We start from the raw sequence: 7,361 nt of genomic DNA, 5'->3' as shown, positions 1-7,361 counted from the left end.
AAAGATGAACTAGTTATGATTTTTTTATTAAAGCTTTTTATTTTCAAAACATAGGCATAGATAATTTTCAACATTCACTCTTGCAAAATGTTGTATTCCAAATTTCCCCTCCTTTCCTCCCACCTCCTCCCCTAGACAGCAATATAGCATATGTTAAACATGCACAATTCTTCTATTCATATTTCCACAATTATCATGCTGCACAAGAAAAATTAGACAAAAAAGGAAAAAAAATGAGAAAGACAACAAAATGTGAGGAACCACCACAAAAAAGTGAAAATACTATGCTGTGGTCCACACTCAGTCCCCACAGCCCTCTCTTTGGGTGTAATGTTCTCTCCATCACAAGACTTTTGGAATTGGCTGGAATCATCTTGCTGCTGAGAAGAACCATGTCCATTAGAATTAATCATCTTATAATGTTGCATATACAATAAAATGCTGGTTCTGCTCATTTTACTTAGCATCAGTTCATGTAAGTCTCTTCAGGCCTTTCTGAAATCATCCTGCTGATTGTTTCGTATGGAACAATAATATTCCATATCGTTCATAGACCACAATTTATTCAGCCAATCTCCAACTGATGGGCCTCCACTCAGTTTCCAGTTTCTAGCCACTACAAAAAGGGCTGCCACAAACATTCTTGCACTTGTGGATCCGTTTCCCTTCTTTGAGATCTCTTTGGGATAGAAGTCCAGTAGTAACACTGCTGGATCAAAGAATACACACAGTTTGATAGCCTTTGGGGTATTGTTCCAAATTGTTTTCTAGAATGGCTGAATTCTTTCACAACTCCACCAGCAATGTATCAATGTCCCAGTTATCCTACATCCCATCCAAAATTCATCATTATTTTCCTGTTATCTTGAGTTAATTATATTTTGAGAGTGAGAGATGATCCCACTAAAATGGGTGAAAATTTAGCCAGTCTCTAGTACTTTAGATACATTTTCTGTGATATGACATATAGCATGGATAAGCATGAGTAACTGTCAACCTGCATTATTGAAAGGAATTCTGGAATTAATGAGACAATTCCATTTATGTGTTGTTTTTGTTGTTGTTGTTGTATATATGGTAAGTTTTGATGTAGAAATGGGATTAGAAAAGTTGGATAGAACTCTATAGGGATTCCAGAGGGCAGGACAAAGTCAGGTTTAACAGAGGTAACAGTAAGCCAGGAATCAACATAAAGGTTCTGGATTCCTGAACCTATGCTCTGGATTCTGCAGTAATTATGCCATCTTATAAATTGGGTTATTGCAGCAAGTATGACATATTAATATCTACCCAAAGAAATGTCAAAAACTTCATGGACATCCTGATAAATCCTGGAAGGATTTTATTCTACATTCTTGCAAGAATGGGTATCTAGGCTAGTAGACACCTGGCATTAGACTTGTTAGAGAAATACACTATGTTCTATAAGCATTACATACTACATGTCAACATTCCAATAAATAATATGAAATTCACAATGATTTACTAGACTTTATGTTTATTTATCAAATTTTACTTAAATTATTTAAAATTTGAATAAATGGGGAAAAAACATAAAGTATTATCAAACTATCAAATTTGAAATAAGTGATAAAGAAAGAAACTTTTCAAAACAATCAAATACACATCTGTTTCAAAACTATCCTTTCTAACTAGTCCCTTTCCCGAAGTTTTAGCCTGAAAGACAACAACATCTACACACTTTTATTGCAAGTATATAGAAGTTACATCAGGTCAAATATAACACAGTTCAAAGCAAAAATTTATATGTTCTAAATACACTAAAATGTCTAATGAAGTAACACTATTCTTCCATTGACATCTGCTATCTCTAGGTGAAAAATGATAATGACAATTTTAAATAGGAATCATTAGTATAAAAACTGTATTCTTACATATAAATATATGCTTATAATGAGAGATCAAGTGATGGGCTTCCCTCATTCAGAATATCTCATATTTTGTTTTAAATGCTCAGGGATGGAGAACAGATAAGTTTAAATTTGGACCCATCTAATTCCTACTTCACCCCCAAAGGATTATAGTTACAATCTAGTTTTACCTAGTCCCATTTAGCTATTTTCTTTACTAATTTCTTTCAAGTTTTGGAGAGTGAATGGTTAATATAATTCAATTTTTCTTTCGTACTGAAATATTGATCAGGTAAGCTTGCAACTTCAGGTTTTTCAGCTTCAGGCCTAAAGAAAAACATTAATGTCTACTTTAAGCTTTAGTAGAAAAGCTGCTGTCATATTGACTCACCTGAATACAAGAGGGCACAAAGAAGAAGTTCATCATTATGTCTGAAGTAATTCTAAAATTTTGCTTCTCATACCAATCACTGAATGACACCATGTAATAAATAGTTGGCTTCTAAAAACCATTAAAAGCAGATGACTCATGGAGAGTGTCTGCTCCCATATCAGCAAAGATCATACAATCTCCTACATTCAGTTCAAGAAGACAGTTTTCCACAATTTGATCAAACTCCTCACAGGATGAACTCCAAAGGCTGCTTGTAAACAAAAAATCATTTTTCTTCTATTTTTTTATGAACCTCTGGGATGTTATTTAAGATCTCAGACAATGTATTTGAAAAATAATCATAAACACCGTCATTCATGTAATACATAAAGGCAGATTCATTGCTCCCAATTTTTCCTACTCTAAAGGAAACATCATTTTCAACAAGTTTCTTTGCAATGAGATTAACTACTAAAATGAATGCAGAAGTTCCCTAGTTGTTTTCACATTCTGAAATGACCCATATCCTTTAGGAAAGCAGATATCCAACAAAGGACTAATAACATAATTAAACTCTTGTACCTGAAATTCACTTTCCATGAAACCTCTGCCAATGTCCAATATCATCATCTTAAAGCCAAATATTCCAGCCATGTCAAACACGCATTGAGTACTGGATAAAGCATGAATATACACTTAAGGTTCTTTGCAAGTGCTTTAAACATGAAACTTAACATCAATTATTTGGATATCCTTAACATATTCCAAAAGTTAATTAAAATTCTTCAGTGTAGCACAACTTCACATTACTCTTTTTATCTCCATCAATATCTTCTGTTTCAGAGTATAGCAAGAGCTTGGCATTTGGATGATTAAGTACACTTTTCTTCACTGTCACATGATGAGATGTTTTTGCAGCTTATTTTACTTGAGAAGATTGTTTACATGACCATATATCAATGATGCTTTTAGGAGAAATACCCAACTCTTGCACCAATGCCATTTCACTTTTGCTATACTATGCAAATCATGTTCCAAGAGCTACAAAAATCTCTAGAATAACTGGAAATGGATTGCATTTTTCTGTTTAGATGATTTTATTTGAGCCACAGCATTCTGCCACTGATTATGTTTCTTCACAGTTTTTCCAACAAAAGAAAAATATATTTTTCCCTGTTAGAGCATGTTCATGGAAATAGTCATCAATAACATTTCCAACATTTACTCCTTCATCTTACAAGCCAATGAAGTAGTTTGCAACTTCAATAAATCCTTTCATCTCAGTCATATTCCACAAAACCAAAAGACATAAACCAGGAAAAGTTAGGAGATGGACGACCTACTCTTTTTTTTTTTTTTTTTTAATTAAAGCTTTTTATTTACAAAACATATGCATGGCTAATTTTTTCAACATTAACCTTAGCAAAACCTTTTGTTTCAAATTCCTTGTTCCTCCTTCCCCCCATCCCCTCCCCTATCTGGCAGGTAATCCAATACATGTTAAATATGTTAAATCCAATATATGTATTCATATTTATACAGTTATCTTGCTACACAAGAAAAATCAGATCAAGAAGGAAGAAAAAACAAAACTGAGAAAGAAAATAAAATGCAAGCAAATAATAACAGAGAGAGTGAGAATGCTATGTTGTGGTCCATACTGTATTCCCAAGGTTCTCTTTCTGGGTGTAAATGGCTCTCTTCATCACTGAACAAGTGGAATTGGTTTGAGTCATCTCATTGTTGAAGAGAGCCATGTCTATCAGAATTGATCATTGTATAGTCTTTTTGTTGCCGTATATAATGATCTCCTGGTTCTGCTTATTTCACTTAGCATCAATTCATGTAGGTCTCTCCAAGCCTCTCTGAAATCATCCTGCTGGTCATTTCTTACAGAACAATAATATTCCATAACTTTCAATATATTATAATTTATTCTGCCATTCCCCAATTGATGGACATCTACTCAGTTTCAGTTTCTTGCCACTACAAAAAGGGCTGCCATAAACATTTTTGCACATATGAGTCCCTTTCCCTCTTTTAAGATCTCTTTGGGATATAAACCTAAAGGAAACACTACTGGATTAAAGGGTATGCACAGTTTGATAACTTTTTGAGCATAGTTCCAAATCTGTTCACAATTCCACCAATATTGTATCAGTGTCCCAGTTTGCCCACATCCCCCCCGACATTGGTCATTATCATTTTCTGTCAGCCAATCTGACAGGGGACCACTAATTCTTACATTTTAATTCTTAAAATATATAACAAAATGAACAGGTTGGGAGATGGAACTGTCCTCTCATCATCAGCAGATTCCCAAGGTGATTCACTATTGAAGTTGAACTGCACTCTGTAAAATACTGCTCCCAGATCCTCTGGACAGTCATATGCCTGGTCAGAAAGTTCTCCAAGAGATAATTACCTACAGAGTTGGCCCAAAGTGTTTTCTCTCTCTTTCTGTTTACCTAAAGAAGAATGGCCCTGGTCATAGACTGCTGTGAGGACTGAGATGAGAGGGTGGGGATTGCAAGAAAGGATTGGATCTTGTTAATCCGAGTATTTTCATTTCTGCACAAAACAAGTGCTCATTAAATAATTGCTTGATTATATTAATCATTTGTTCATTGAATCTGATTAAATTATCAATTCAGGAAATGTACTAATTCAACAAAGTACGATTCTTGGGATATCATTTTTAGATTAATTTCACATTTATTCCTCCGCAAACTGACTTTATTTACCAACTTCTATAATGAAATGTTGCTTCTCATCTCTGTACCTTCACACATAGTCTGAAATATTCTAGCTGCACACCTCTGCTTGGATTCTCCAGCTCCATTCGAGGATCAGCTCAAGTGTTACCTACTATTAAAAGGTCTTTCCCAATCCCTCCATGTGTCAGTACTGTCACCCAGGGGAAAAAAACAACAGCAACAACAAAAAAAAACACAACATGCACACAAATAAATAAATGCTTATGTGTGTGTATATATAGAAAGACACACACACACACATCTACATACTGACATATGCATATACATATATGTTATATATATGTGTATATGTATTATGTATGTTTATACATGTGTATATATATACATAATTCCTTTTTTTTTTGTATCTCATGACTTTTTCCCAATAAATGTTTTATTTACCTATAGAAGGTTCTTAACAAATTCTTATTTAATTAAAAATAGTTGAGGTTTTTTTTTAGTTCAATCAGGAAGTAGGAAGATAAAATTAAAGATGTCTAATTTTGTCCCTTGACCCAGGTTCACAATCTTGCCTTCCTTAAAGCTTAGACTTTCATGAGCTTATCCATTATCAGTTTAGTTAGTTTTGCCAGTTGTGGCTAGCAGCAATGTTGCCTTTGAGCAAGAATTTTTAGCAGATCAGGAATATTTTTAGCATTATGTGATTGATGTATGTGTGAAGGAGGTAGGGGAATCATGTACAACATTTCAAAACTCTGCTGCTTTCTAAAAACTATAACCTAAGAGGATGACTTGATTTGCCAACTTGTTGAAAATACTGCATCTAGAATATTTGTAGTTGTTAAGTATAAGAGCATTTAATTTGTCATATGCAGGATGTCAACACTGCTAAGATAAGGTCATCTCAAGGGTCATAACTAAAACTATCACCTGACTTCTATATCTCCCAGAGACTATGTATTTTACAGTTTGCATACATAAGGAAAGTGTTCCAAGTTTAAACAGCTCAAAGAGCATGGCTCCCAAAGTATTTTTTAAAATTTTATTCTATTTATTCTATTGAAAATATCCATATTGCCAAATATGGAAATAAGAGCACAGTGTTCAAAGGAATTGAAAGGAAAGCATTAACAGAAACAAGTACTTCTGAATCCAGACTCTAGAAACTTTCTTTTTCAGAAACATAATTCTTGATGGTATTTTTTTTTCATTTAATTCTCCTAGACCTAGAAATGATAAATAGAAACATATCCAAACATTATAAAGGTGACACTTTCTTATGTATGTTTCATGCAGGTATGGAGTCACTTTTACAAGAAGAAACTTCATTGCTGAAGTCCTATCAATAGTTAAGTATTGTAATTGATATTGTTGAAAACTTATAAAGGGCAAAATGTTCAGAATTCTTAATTTGGTTTGCATTTCACTGTCCATTTTAAATAGCTAATCATAACTAATAATACGATATGTTCCCATATCCCAGAAGAAGTGTCTGAGGCCATTGCTGATGATATTCAAGGTCTTTTTTCATCCATATTTTGCTTTTCATTTGCATTTTAAATTAAATTCTGAAGAAAAGGATACACCATCTCTACTTCAAATTAATTAGTTCCTTTCTCCATTCAGCTCATTAAAATACTAAGAAATAATAAATTTAATGTTAAAAAGGCACTGTCATTTGTCACCAATGAGATAGACAGTCTGTAGACAAAGCAATAGATCATCTCCAGCAGTGTAGTAAATGAGTGGTTACCAACTTACGATATTTTTATTAAACAATAAGCTACAAAATGAATTTGAAAACATGTCAGCTTTTCAACAAACTAAACAGTTTGCATTTCTCCAAGCTCAAATCCAAGTTCTCCTGAAATCCAAGTTAATTAAGAAAATAAATTCCTACTTTTGGGGACACTGAATATTTAGAAGGAGGAAATAGCCATCTGTCATTAGGAGGAAATTGTCCAATTAATGTCCCTCCTATACTCCTTTATATATTTTTTCCTCTTAATCCCATTTATAATTTTCTTTTAGTTATATTTTTTCCTCAGCAGTTCCTCTACTAGAGGTGGGGGAAGAGGATCAATGTCTAACTTCTGAAGAAAGAAAAAAAAAAAAAAAACAATAAATAAAATGAAGCCATGCTGTTTATTGCTGATTAGTAATAAAATGTATGACTTGAAGAAACAATAAAGAGTATTGGCACTTTTATATTTATATTGTTCTTCTTTTAAGCGAACAGTAGATGGTTAGTGGGTTTAGATCACAAGTCCTTTTGTAAAGCCTTGAGATTTGTTTTTTTTAAACCTCCCCCAAATATAGCCTGTTATCTTAATAGCATCATGAAAGAAAGAAATCAAATTTTAGCACTTCAAAAGAGACCTGAAATTACCTAATAAGTAT

General features: G+C 33.2%; 1 pseudogene; it reads right to left on the bottom strand.

Moving 5' to 3' along the window:
- Positions 1 to 2,223: 2,223 nt before the first annotated feature.
- Positions 2,224 to 3,523, bottom strand: LOC141547610 (antizyme inhibitor 1 pseudogene; annotated as a pseudogene).
- Positions 3,524 to 7,361: the final 3,838 nt, after the last annotated feature.

This window comes from Sminthopsis crassicaudata, chromosome 6 (genome assembly GCF_048593235.1).
Source record: "Sminthopsis crassicaudata isolate SCR6 chromosome 6, ASM4859323v1, whole genome shotgun sequence".
In the NCBI taxonomy this organism is placed as follows: domain Eukaryota; kingdom Metazoa; phylum Chordata; class Mammalia; order Dasyuromorphia; family Dasyuridae; genus Sminthopsis; species Sminthopsis crassicaudata.
This window is presented reverse-complemented; position numbering and strand designations above follow the sequence as displayed.